Source organism: Aotus nancymaae, unplaced genomic scaffold (genome assembly GCF_030222135.1).
Source record: "Aotus nancymaae isolate 86718 unplaced genomic scaffold, 86718_ANA_hifiasm-v0.15.2.pri h1tg000073l, whole genome shotgun sequence".
Taxonomy (NCBI): domain Eukaryota; kingdom Metazoa; phylum Chordata; class Mammalia; order Primates; family Aotidae; genus Aotus; species Aotus nancymaae.
The window spans coordinates 2,960,644-2,975,495 of record NW_026988488.1 but is presented as its reverse complement, the minus strand read 5'-3'; the positions used below and the strand labels follow the sequence as shown (position 1 = coordinate 2,975,495).

The following is a 14,852-nucleotide window of genomic DNA, read 5'->3' as shown; positions in this document are numbered from 1 at the left end:
TGACATGGGAATTGTGCCGAATTTGTAGATGTTTGTATAAACATTTAAAAAATAATAATTCTTCAAATCCATAAACCTAGGCTAACTATTTACTTATTTTTTCAATTTCTTTCATAAACATTTTAATAGTTTTCATAATCAGATCATTTGCTTTGATTAAATTTATTCCTAAGTAAGTTATTAATTTATTTTTTTGGAGTAGTTATTGCAAATAAAATTTCTCTTTTGATTAATTTTTGGATAGTTCATTGTTAATGTAAAAAATATCTACTGATTTTTGTTGCTGATTTTGTATCCTGACACTTTACTAAATTTGTTTACCAGTTCTAGTTTTTCAGTGAAATATTTATAATTTTTTCCATATAAAACTATAACATCTGCAGAAAACAGTTTTACATCTTTCTTTCTCATTCAGATGCCTTTTATTTCCACTCTAGCCTTATTTCTCTGACAACGGCTTTCAATACTAAGTTGAGTGGCTGTGGCAAAAGTGGGCATTTTTGTATTATTCTAGATTTAGGATACATGTAGAATGAAAGCGAAAAAATAGAAAAAGGTATTCCATGCAATGAAAACCAAGAGATTTGGGGTAGAAATATTTATATAAGATAAAAAAACTTCTTGTAAAAAAAAAGCTGCAAAAAAGGCAAAGAAACATTATATAATAACAAAAAGTCAGTACGTTAAAAGAATATAAACAAGATTGTAAATATACATGCACCCAATATTGGAGCACCTATATATTAAAAGCAAATGTTAAAGAATCTGAAGAGATAGATTGCAATGCAATAAGAGTAAGGTACTTAAATACCCCACTTTCAATAATTATGAGATATTCAAACAAAAAATTAATAAAAAACAGAAGACACAACAGTTTTGATCAAATGTACACAAAAGACATACACAGAATATTCCATCAAGCAGGAATAAAATACACACTTTTTCCAAGTGCACATGAAACACTCTCCAGGGTAAACCATAGGTTAAGCCACAAAAGAAGTTATAGCAATTTTAAGATAAGTGAAATCATATAAAGTAACTTTTCAGATGACAATGGTATAAAACCAGAAATCAATAACAGAAGAAATTTTAAAAAATTCACAAATACAAGAAAATTAAACATGCTCCTGAACAACCAAGGAGTCAATTAAAAAATTAAAACAGAAATTGAAAAACATCTTGAGACAAAAATAAAAACATTTTATACCATACTTATGGAATGTAGCAACAGCAGTTCTAAGAGAAAATTGTAATATAATAGATGTTCACATAAAAAAGAAAGGTCTCCCAAGATGGTTGAATAAGAGGCAGCTATGGAAAGCAGCTCTCAGAGAGAGAGAGATGCAGAAGCCGAGTGGTCTCCACAATTCCAAATGATGTACCAGGTTCCTTTTGTGGGTCTGATCAGACAGTGGGTATAAACCAAGTAGAGCAAGTTTTGGCAAGTTGGGGCACTGCCCCACCCAGGAGGAGGGTGCAACTGACCAGAGGACTGGGGAATCTTCCCTGCTGGGACTTCTGTTTGGATACAGCGCTCTACCCAAGCCCTTTACAACCCACAGAACAGAAGATCTTCACTGGGCTGAAAAGCCTTAGTGAGCTGCCTGAACAGGGCAAAACAGCAACTTTGGCCCTTGGGCTGTCAGCATAGATCTAGGTGGAAGCACTGGCTGATGGTGAGAAAGCCAAAAAGCCGGTGGGACGGAGCTACCCACCCACCAGTAAGAAGGGGAATGGAACACAGGGAAACAGCCCAAATGGCAGGACAGGTCCCCTGCCACCGCACAAAGCCCAGCAGGCCAAAAAACTCTCACTAAAGAGTTAGGCACCCAGAACATCAGTTAGAGAGCAACCAGGAACACTCCAGCTCTGTGGGCAGAAGGGAAGGCACCATTACAGAAACCCGCCTAATTTTCCTGAGTAAATAAAAGTTGTAGCAGCTACACTGAATCTGTGGCAGCCCAGCAGCGCCTCCGCAGGCAGGCAAAGGAAAAACTACCTCCCCAAGCAACTACCTAAGATGAAAACTATAAAAATCCAAGAGATGGGGAGAAACCAGCACAAGAAGAATGAAACCATATCTCTGAGTTAAAAGAACATGTTCTATCTCAATGCAAAGAAACAGAAAACTTTGAACAAAGAGTAGATGAAATGCTAACTAGAATAACCAGCTTAGAGACGAACATAAATGACTTGATGAAGCTTAAAAACACAGCACAAGAACTTCATGAAGCATACACAAGTTTCCATAGGTGAATAGATGAAGCAGAATAAAGGATATCAGAGACTGAATATCAAATCAATGAAATAAAACAAGAAGTCAAGAAAAGAGAACAAAGAGTAAAAGAAATAAACAAAACCTTCAAGAAATATGAGATTATGTGAAAAAACCTAATCTACACCTGATCAGTGTACCAGAAGATGATGGGGAGAATGAATCCAGGCTGGAAAACACTCTTCAAGATATTATCCAGGAGAACTTCCCCAATGTAACAAGGCAGGCCAACATTCAAATACAGGAAATACAGAAAACACCACAATGATACTCCTCTAGAAGAGCAACCCCAAGGCATATAATCCTCAGGTTCACCAGGGTTGAAATGAAGGAAAAAATACTAAGGGCAGTCAGAAAGAAAGGTCAGGTCACTCACAAAGGGAAGCACATCAGACCTACAGTGGCTCTCTCGGCAGAAACCCTACAAGCCAGAAGAGAGTGGGGGCCAATATTCAACATCCTTAAAGAAAAGAATTTTCAACTTAAATTTCATATCCAGCCAAACTAAGCTTCATAAGTGAAGGAGAAATGAAATCCTTTATGGACAGGAAATTGTTGAGGGATTTTGTCACTACCAGACCTGCTCTGCAAGAGCTCCTGAAGGAAGTACTAAACACAGAAAGGAAAAACCAGTACCAGCCACTGCAAAAAATAACCAAATGATAAAGACCAATGATGCAATGAAGAATTTACGCCAACTAAAGGGCAAAACAACCAACCAGTAATAAAATGGCAGGATCAAATTCACACATAACAATATTAACATTAAATGTAAACAGACTAAATGCCCCAATCAAAAGACACAGACTGGCAAATTGGATAAAAAGCCAAGAACCATCGGTGTGTTGAATTCAGGAAACCCATCTCATGTGCAAAGACACACATAGACTCAAAATAAAGGGATGGAAGAAGATTGACCACGCAAAAGAAGAGTAATAAAAAGCAGGGGTGGTAATCTTAGTCTCTGATAAAACAAACTTTAAATAAACAAAAATCAAAAGAGACAAGGGACATTACATAATGGCAAAAGGATCAATACAACAAGAAGAGCTAATGATCCTACATATATACGCACCCAATACAGGAGCACCTAGATACATAAGGCAAGTCCTTAATGACCTACAAAGAGACTTAGACTCCTACACAATAATAGTGGGAGATTTTAACACTCCACTGTCAATATTAGACAGATCAACAAGACAGAAAATCAACAAGGAAATCCAGGACTTGAATGTAGATCTGGACCAAGCGAACTTAATAGACATTTACAGAACTCTTAACCACAAATGCACAGAATATACATTCTTCCCAGCACTGCTTCGCACTTACTCTAAAATTGACCACATAATTGGAAGTAAATCACTCCTCAGAAGATGCAAAAGAATGGAAATCATAACAAACAGTCTCTCAGACCGCAGTGCAATCAAATTAGAACTCAGGATTAAGAAACTGACCCAAAACTGCACAACTTCATGGAAATTGAACAACTGGTTCCTGAATGTAGACTGGATAAAAAGTGAAATGATGGCAGAAATAAAGATTTTCTTCGAAACCAATGAGAATGAAGACACAACGTACCAGAATCTCTGGGACACATTTAAAGTAATGTCTAGAGGGAAATTTATAGCAATAAATGCCCACATGAGAAGTGAGGACAGATCTAAAATCAACACCCTATAATCAAAACTGAAAGAGTTAGAGGGGCAAGATCAAAAAAACTCAAAACCTAGCAGAAGATAAGAAATAACTAAGATCAGAGCAGAACTGAGGAAATAGAGACACAAAAAACCCTTCAACAAACTAATAAAACCAGGAGCCGTCTTTTTGAAAAGATAAACAAAATAGACAGACCACTAGCCAGATTAATAAAAAAGAAAAGAGGGAGACGACCCAAGATGGCTGCTTAGAAGGAAGTCGGGATTGCAGCTCCGAGAGAAGGCGCAGAGGGTGAGTGGATGCCGCATTTCCAGACGGATTTTTACTGCCCACAGACCAGGAGATTCACAGGAGGAGAAGCCCCAGCGGTGTGGCCGCTCAGCCTATGCCCTGGGGTGGGGGGCAGTGGCTTCTTATGCAGAGCGAGAGAGACAGAGTTCCCTCTGAGCCAGCAAGGGGAGCTGAAGCAGGGAGTCAAGCCAGGAGACCCCTGGGCAAGGGCGCACCACAAATCTCAGAGCCGCTGCTTCGGCTGACGCAGCGGCACACAGGGCAGTGGATTTTAACTGCCCACAGACCAGGAGATTCACAGGCGGAGAAGCTCCACGGGTTCCCAGCGCCGCAGGTTGGACCGGAGCAGCCACTCGGCCTGCACCGGGCTCAGGGAGCAGCGGCTCCTTGAGCAAAGTTAAAGAGACTGTGTCCCCTCTGGGCCAGCAAGGGGAGCTGAGGCAAGGAGGCAAGCCAAGAGATTCCCGGGCAAAGAGGGCGCCACTGGAAACACGGCTGAACTCGGGAAGGTCCAGCACTGTGGGGGAGGGGCGTCCTCCATCGGGAAACACCCTGCAGTTCCCGAGGCAATTTGCCATAACCAAGACAACCCGCCACTACAGAGACTCCGTGACTACAGTTCTAACTACACCCATATAAACAGGACTGCAGGGAAGCTCACACGGAGCGGGGTGGAGCCCACAGCAGCTCAGTGAAGCCTCTGCAGGCTGAGTGTGACTAGACTGCCACCTTGTGGGCAGGGAAAATGGTAGCAACACAGCTGAAAAGCATAAAGCCCTAACTCCCTGGGCCAGAACACCTGGGGGGAAGAAAAGGGGGTTTATGAGTTCAGCTGCTGCAGACTTAAAATTACCAAAATCAGAAAGACAGCAACTAAAAAGTCAATAGGCGGATAAATCCACAAAGATGGGAAGAAACCAGTGCAGAAAGGATGAAAACACCCAAAACCAGAACACCTCTCCTCCTACAAGGGAGCATAACTCCTCACCAGCACAGGAACAAGACTGGACGGAGAATGAGTGTGATGAAATGACAGAATCAGCTTTCAAAAAATGGATAATAAGAAACTTCCGTGAGCTAAAAGAACATGTTCTAACCCAATGCAAAGAAACTAAGAACCTTGAAAAAAGACTTGATGAAATGCTAACGAGAATGGACAACTTAGAGAGGAATATGAGTGAATTGATGGAGCTGAAAAACACAACACAAGAACTTCACGAAGCATGTACAAGTTTCAACAGCCGAATTGACCAAGCAGAAGAAAGGATATCAGAAGTCGAAGATCAACTCAATGAAATAAAACGAGAAGGGAAGATTAGAGAAAACAAGGTAAAAAGGAATGAACAGAGTCAACAAGAAATATGGGACTACGTGAAAAGACCTAATCTACGTTTGATAGGTGTACCTGAATGTGACGAAGAGAATGCATCCAAGCTAGAAAATACTCTTCAGGATATTATCCAGGAAAACTTCCCCAACCTAGCAACGCAGGCCAATATTCAAGTCCAGGAAATACAGAGAACACCACAAAGATATTCCTCTAGAAGAGCAACCCCAAGGCACATAATCATCAGATTCACCAGGGTTGAAATGAAGGAGAAAATACTAAGGGCAGCCAGAGAGAAAGGTCGGGTTACCCACAAAGGGAAACCCATCAGACTCACAGCAGATCTCTCAGCAGAAACCCTACAGGCCAGAAGAGAGTGGGGGCCGATATTCAACATCCTTAAAGAAAAGAACTTTCAACCCAGAATTTCATATCCAGCAAAACTAAGCTTCATAAGTGAAGGAAAAATAAAATCCTTTGTGAACAAGGAAGTACTCACAGATTTCATCACCACCAGACCAGCTTTACAAGAGCTCCTGAAGGAGACACTACACATAGAAAAAAACAAGCAGCACCAGCCACTCCAAAAACGCATGAAATGGTAAAGAGCAGCAACACAATGAAGAATCTGCATCAACCAATGGGCAAAACAGCCAGCTAGCATCAAAATGACAGGATCAAATTCACACATAACAATATTAACCCTAAATGTAAACGGACTAAATGCCCCAATCAAAAGACACAGACGGGCAAATTGGATAAAAAGCCAAAACCCATCAGTGTGCTGTATCCAGGAAACCCACCTCACATGCAAGGATACACAAAGGCTCAAAATAAAGGGATGGAAGAAGATTTACCAAGCAAATGGAGAGCAAAAAAAAGTAGGAGTTGCAATTCTCATTTCTGATAAAATAGACTTTAAAGCAACAAAGATCAAAAGAGACAAAGAAGGACATTACATAATGGTAAAAGGATCAATGCAGCAAGAAGAGCTAACGATCCTAAATATATATGCACCTAATACAGGAGCACCCAGATACATAAGGCAAGTTCTTAAAGACTTTCAAAGAGACTTAGACTCCCACACATTAATAGTGAGAGACTTCAACACACCATTGTCAATTTTAGACAGATCAACGAGACAAAAAATTAATAAGAATATCCAGGACTTGAACTCAGACCTGGAACAAGCAAACCTAATAGACATTTACAGAACTCTCCAGCCCAAATCCACAGAATATACATTCTTCTCAGCACCACATCACACCTACTCTAAAATTGACCACATAATTGGAAGTAAATCACTCCTCAGCAAATGCAAAAGAACAGAAACCATAACAAACAGTCTCTCAGACCACAGTGCAATCAAGTTAGAACTCAGAATTCAGAAGCCAACCCAGAACCGCACATCCTCATGGAAATTGAACAACTTTCTCCTGAATGTTGACTGGATAAACAATGAAATGAAGGCAGAAATAAAGATGTTCTTTGAAATCAACGAGAACGAAGACACCACATACCAGAATCTCTGGGACACATTTAAAGCAGTCTCTAGAGGAAAATATATAGCAATAAGTGCTCACATGAGAAGAAAGGAGAGAACTAAAATTGACACCCTATCATCAAAATTGAAAGAGCTAGAGGAGCAAGATCAAAAAAACTCAAAACCTAGCAGAAGACAAGAAATAACTAAGATCAAAGCAGAATTGAAGGAGATAGAGACACAAAAAACCCTAGAAAAAATCAATAAATCCAGGAGCTGGTTTTTTGAAAAAATCAACAAAATAGACAGACCACTAGCCAAACTAATAAAAAAGAAAAGAGAGAATAACCAAATAGATGCAATAAAAAATGATAAAGGGGATATCACCACAGATGCCACAGAAATTCAAACCATCATCAGAGATTATTACAAACAACTCTATGCACATAAATTAGAAAACCTGGAAGAAATGGATAAATTCCTGGACAGTAGCCTCCTTCCATGCCTAAACCAGGAAGAAGCTGAAACCCTGAATAGACCAATAACAAGGTCTGAAGTCGAGGCAGCAATTAACAGCCTAACACCCAAAAAAAGCCCAGGCCCAGATGGTTTCACAGCCGAATTCTACCAGACATACAAAGAGGAACTGGTACCATTCCTACTGAAACTATTCCAAATAATCCAAAAAGAGGGAATCCTTCCCAAATCATTTTATGAGACCAACATCATCCTAATACCAAAACCCGGCAGAGACTCAACAAGAAAAGAAAACTACAGGCCAATATCCATGATGAACATAGATGCAAAAATCATCAATAAAATACTGGCAAGTCGATTACAACAGCACATCAAAAAGCTTATCCACCATGATCAAGTAGGATTCATCCCGGGGATGCAAGGCTGGTTCAATATACGCAAGTTTATAAATGTAATTCACCACATAAACAGAACCAAAAACAAAAAACACATGATTATCTCAATTGATGCAGAGAAGGCCTTCGACAAAATTCAACAGCCCTTTATGCTAAAAACTCTCAATAAACTAGGTATCGACGGAACGTATCTCAAAATAATAAAAGCTATTTATGACAAACCGACAGCCAATATCATACTGAATGGGCAAAAACTGGAAGCATTCCCTTTGAAATCTGGCACTAGACAAGGATGCCCTCTCTCACCACTCCTATTCAATATAGTACTGGGAGTTCTAGCCAGAGCAATCAGGCAAGAAAAAGAAATAAAGGGTATTCAGTTAGGAAAGGAGGAAGTCAAATTGTCTCTATTTGCAGATGACATGATTGTATATCTAGAAGACCCTATCACCTTAGCCCAAAATCTTCTGAAACTGATAAGCAACTTCCGCAAAGTCTCAGGATGCAAAATCAATGTGCAAAAATCACAATCATTCCTATACACCAATAACACACTTAAAGAGAGCCAAATCAAGAACGAACTGCCATTCACAATTGCTACAAAGAGAATAAAATACCTAGGAATACAACTAACAAGGAACGTAAAGGACCTCTTCAAGGAGAACTACAAATCACTGCTCAATGAAATAAGAGAGGACACAAACAGGTGCAGAAACCTTCCATGTTCATGGTTAGGAAGAATGAGTATAGTGAAAATGGCCATACTGCCCAAAGTAATTTACAGATTCAATGCTATCCCCATCAAGCTACCAATGACCTTCTTCACAGAACTGGAAAAAACCACCTTAAACTTCATATGGAACCAAAAGAGAGCCCACATAGCCAAGTCAATTCTAAGCAAAAAGAACAAAGCGGGAGGCATCACACTACCGGACTTCAAACTGTACTACAAGGCTACAGTAATCAAAACAGCATGGTACTGGTACCAAAACAGAGACATAGACCAATGGAACAGAACAGAGGCATCGGAGGCGACACAACATATCTACAACCACCGGATCTTTGACAAACCTGGCAAAAACAAGCAATGGGGAAACGATTCCCTGTTTAATAAGTAGTGTTGGGAAAACTGGCTAGCCATATGCAGAAAGCAGAAACTCGACCCCTTCCTGACACCTTACACTAAAATTGGCTCCAGATGGATTAAAGACTTAAACATAAGACCTAACACCATAAAAACACTAGTAGGAAACCTGGGCAAAACCATTCAGGACATAGGCATAGGCAAGGACTTTATGACCAAAACACCAAAAGCATTGGCAACAAAAGCCGAAATAGACAAATGGGACCTAATCAAACTCCACAGCTTCTGCATGGCAAAAGAAACAGTCAATAGAGTGAATCGGCAACCAACACAATGGGAAAAAATTTTTGCAGCCTACCTGTCTGACAAAGGGCTGATATCCAGAATTTACAACAAGCTAAAAAAGATTTGCAAGAAAAAAACAAACAAGCCCATTCAAAAATGGGCGAAGGATATGAACAGATACTTTACAAAAGAAGACATACATGAGGCCAACAAACATATAAAAAATGTTCGTCATCACTGGTCATTAGAGAAATGCAAATCAAAACTACATTGAGATACCATCTCACGCCAGTTAGAATGGCGATGATTAAAAAATCTGGAGACAACAGATGCTGGAGAGGATGTGGAGAAATAGGAACACTTTTACACTGTTGGTGGGAGTGTAAATTAGTTCAACCACTGTGGAAAACAGTGTGGCGATTCCTCAAGAACCTAGAAATAGAAATTCCATTTGACCCAGAAATCCCATTACTGGGCATATATCCAAAGGATTATAAATCGTTCTACTATAAGGACACATGCACACGAATGTTCATTGCAGCACAGTTTACAATAGCAAAGACCTGGAACCAGCCCAAATGCCCATCGATGATAGACTGGACAGGAGAAATGTGGCACATATACACCATGGAATATTATGCAGCCATTAAAAACGAGGAGTTCATGTCCTTTGTAGGGACATGGATAAACCTGGAAAACATCATTCTCAGCAAACTGACACAAGAACAGAAAATCAAACACCACATGTTCTCACTCATAGGTGGGTGTTGAACAAGGAGAACACATGGACACAGCGAGGGGAGCACTATACACGGGGGTCTGTTGTGGGGGAGGGGGGAGAGCGGGGGGGTGGGGAGTTGGGGAGGGATAGTATGGGGAGAAATGCCAGATATAGGTGAAGGGGAGGGAGGCAGCAAATTATACTGCCACGTATGCTCCTATGCAACAACTTTGCATGTTTTTCACATGTACCCCAAAACCTAAAATGTAATAAATAAATAAATAAATAAAAATAAAAAAGAAAAGAGAGAAGAATCAAATAGATGCAATAAGAAATGACAAAGGGGATATCACCACTGATTCCACAGAAATACAAATTACCATCAGATATTACTACAAACAACTCTATGCACATAAACCAGTAAACCAGGAAGAAATAGATAAATTCCTAGACACTTGCACTCGTCCAAGCCTAAACCAGGAAGAAGTTGAAACCCTTAATAGACCAATAACAAGGACTGAAGTTGAGGCATGGATTAATCGTCTACCAACCAAAAAAAGCCCAGGTCCAGATGAGTTCAGAGCAGAATTCTACCAGACTTACAAAAAGGAGCTGGTCCCACTCCTTCTGAAACTATTCCAAACAATGTAAAATGGGAGAATCCTTCCCAAATCGTTTTATGAGACCAACATCATCCTGATACCAAAACCCAGCAGAGACTCGACAAAAAAGGAAAACTTCAGGCCAATATCCATGATGAACATAGATGCAAAAATCTTCAATAAAATACTGGCAAATGGATTGCAACAGCACATCAAATAGCTTATCTATCACGATCAAGTAGGTTTCATCCTGGTAATGCAATGCTGGTTCAACACACCCAAGTCTATTAACATAATCCACCATATAAACAGAACCAAAGACAAAAACCACATGATAATCTCAATAGATGTGGAGAAGGCCTTTGACAAAATTCAACAGCACTTTACACTAAAAATTCTCAATAAACTAGGTATTGATGGAACTTATCTCAAAAAAATAAAAGCTATTTGCGACAAACCCACAGCCAATATCATACTGAATGGGCAAAAATTGGGAGCATTCCATTTGAAATCTGGCACTAGACAAGGATGCCCTCTCTCACCACTCCTATTCAATATAGTATTGGAAGTTCTAGCCAGAGCAATCAGGCAAGAAAAAGAAATAAAGGATATTCAATTAGGAAAGGAAGAAGTCAAATTGTCTTTATTTGCAGATGACATGATTGTATATTTAGAAGGCCCCATTGTCTCAGACCCAAATCTCCTTAAACTGATAAGCAACTTCAGCAAAGTCTCAGGATACAAAATCAATGTGCAGAAATCGCAAGCATTCCTATACACCAATAACAGACTAAAAGAAAGCCAAATCAAGGATGAACTGCCATTCACAATTGCTACAAAGAGAATAAAATACCTGGGAATAAAACTAACAAAAGATGAAAAGGACTTTTTCAAGGAGAACTATGAACCACTGCTCAAGGAAATAAGAGAGGACACCAACAGATGGAGAAACATTCCATGTTCATGGTTAGGAAGAATCAATATTGTGAAAATGGCCATACTGCCCAAAGTAATTTATAGGTCCAATGCTATCCCAATCAAGATATGATGACCCTCTTCACAGAACTGGAAAAACCACCTTAAACTTCATATAGAACCAAAAGAGAGCCCACATAGCCAAGGCTATACTAAGCAAAAAGAACAAAGCTGGAGGCATTATGCTACCTGACTTCAAACTATACTACAAAGCTACAGTAATTAAAACAGCATGGTACTGGTACCAAACAGAGACATAGACCAATGGAACAGAACAGAGGCCTTGGAGACAATGCTACACATCTACAACCCTCTGATCTTTGACAAACCTGACAAAAACAAGCAATGGGGAATGGAGTCCCTGTTTAATAAATGGTGTTGGGATAACTGGCTAGCCATATGTAGAAAACAGAAACTGGACCCCTTCCTTCCTGCAGCTTTACACTAAAATTAACTCCAGATGGATTAACGACTTAAACATAAGACCTAACACAATAAAAACCCTAGAAGAAAACCCAGGCAAAACCATTCAGGACATAGGCATAGGCAAGGACTTCATGAATGAAACACCAAAAGCAATGGCAACAAAAGCCAAAATAGACAAATAGGATCTAAATAAACTCCAGAGCTTCTGTACAGCAAAAAAAAGAAACCAATCATTAGAGTAACCCAGCGACCAACAGAACGGGAGAAAAGTTTTGCCGTCTACCCATCTGACAAAGGGTTAATATCCAGAATCTACAGAGAACTAAAACAAATTTACCAGAAAACAAACAAACACATATACACCATGGAATACTATGCAGCCATAAAAAATGATGAGTTCATGTCTTTTGTAGGGACACAGATGAATCTGGAAACCATCATTCTCAGCAAACTGACACAAGAACAGAAAATCAAACACGTCATGTTCTCACTCACAGGTGGGTGTTGAACAATGAGAACACATGGATGCAGGGAGAGGAGCATCACACACCAGGGTCTGTTGGGGGGAACTAGGGCAGGGATAGGGGTGTAGGGAGGTTGGGGAGGTATAACATGGGGAGAAATGCCAGATATAGGTGAAGGGTGGATGGAGTCAGCAAACCACATTACCATGTATGTACCTATGCACCAATCCTGTATGATCTGCACATGTACCCCAGAACCTAAAGTACAATAAAAAATATATTAAAAAATTTTAAAAAGAATTATGAGACTATAATTATATGCCAATAAAAAGACAACTTAGAAGAAATGAATAAATTCCTACATATGTACAATCTACCTAAACTGAATCGCACAAGATATAGACAATCTGCAGAAAAATGAGTGATAAGATTGGATAAGTAATTAAAAGCATGTAATCAAACAAAAGCCCAAGACCTAATGGCTTCATCGGCGAATTCTACCAATTGTATAAAGAAAAACTAATAGTAATTCTTCTCAAACTTCTGAAAAAACCATAAGAAGAGGAAATACTTTTGAACTAATTTTATGAGACCAATTTTACCCTAACACCAAAGCCAGACAAGGATACTACATGAAAATGTACATTTCAACATCATTAATAAACACAGATATAAATATCCTCATCAAAATTATAGCAAACAAAATTCAACAACCCATTAAAAGGATCATGCATTATAAAGCAGTATTTATTCCTGGGTTGCAAGGATGGTTCAACACATCAGGTCAATAAACGTGATACATCACATTATCAGAATGAAGGACAAAAACCCTATAATCATCTCATTAAAAGCAGAAAAAGCTTTTGACAAAATTCAAAATCTTTCATAATTAAAATTCAACAAATTAGGTATAGAAGAAATGTTCATCAACACAATAAAAACTGTATATTATAAGCCAACAACATTATACTCAGTGGTAAAAAATTAAAACCATTTTATCTAAGATCCAGAACAACACATGGATGCCCATTCTCACCACTTAAATTCAACATGTTATTGGAATTCCTGGCCAGAGTAATCAGGCAACAGAGAGAAATAAAAGGTATCCATATATGAAAAAAATAAGTTAAATAGTTGCAGTTTGTTGACAACATATAATCCAAAATAAGAATACAAAATATTAAATACAAAATCAACACACAAAAATAGTAGTGTTTCTATGTACCAACAATGAACTTTCTTTAAAAATATCAACAGAATAATCCTATTAAAATCACTAACACAAAAAATAAAATACTTAGAAATAAACACTGAAAACTATAAAACATTAATAAAATTTGAAGTCTTCAAAAATAATTGGAAAAATTATTCCATGTTTATAGATTGGAAGAATTAATATTCAAATGTTCACACAACTTAAAGCAACCTACATATTCAATGCTATTTTGATCAAAATTTCAATATTTGCAAACAGAAATAGAAAAAAAAATTCTAAACTTTGCATAGTACCAAGAATAACCCTAAGTAGCCAAAGCAGTCTTGAGTGAAAAGAACAAAGCTGGTGAAATCACATTACCTGATTTCAAAATTTACTACAAAAATATAGTAATCCAAACAACATGGTACTGGCATAAAAACAGACACATGGACAAATGGTAAAGAATATAAAACCCAGAAGTAAATCCATATATTTATGGTTAATTGATTTTCAACGAAGATGCCAAGAACACAAAATGAAAAGTGAGCAGTCCCCCCAATCAATATTGCTTAGAAATGTAAACATCCACATATGCAGAACAATGAAATTAATCTCTTGTGTCATACCACACACAAAAACCAACTTGCTATAGTTTAGTCTGTTTGGCTCCTCAAAACTCGTGGAAATTTAATTTTCAGTGTTGGAGTTGAGGCCTAATGGAAGCTGTTCTGGTCATGGGAGCAGATTCCTAATGAATAGATTAATGCCATTCTCGAAAGGTGGGGGATGGTGGGTGAGTTCTTGCTGTATTAGCTCCTGTGAGAGCTGGTTGTTAAAAAGAAGCTGGCACCTCCCTCCCATCTCTATTGCTTGCTCTCTCACCATGATTATCCTTGCATGACAAATTCCCTTCAAGTTCGAACATGACTGGAAACAGCCTGAAGTCCTCACAAGAAAGAAATGTTGGTTAGATGCTTTTTGTTATTGCTGTTTTTAACTTTCATGTTAGATTTACGGGTACCTGTGCAGGTTTGTTATATAGGGAACTAGCATGTCATGGAAGTTTGTTGTATAGATTGTCTAATCACCCAGTTAATAAACATAATACCTGATAAGTAATTTTTCAACCATCTCCCTCCTCCCTCCCTACACCCTCAAGTAGGCTCTGGTGATATTGCTTCCTTCTTTGTGTC

General features: G+C 38.7%; 1 protein-coding gene across 4 annotated transcripts in view; it reads right to left on the bottom strand.

The window, feature by feature from the left end:
- Positions 1 to 14,852, bottom strand: part of ZC3H12B (zinc finger CCCH-type containing 12B) — a 479,271-nt gene that overhangs the window by 142,780 nt on the left and 321,639 nt on the right. The window lies entirely within an intron of this gene.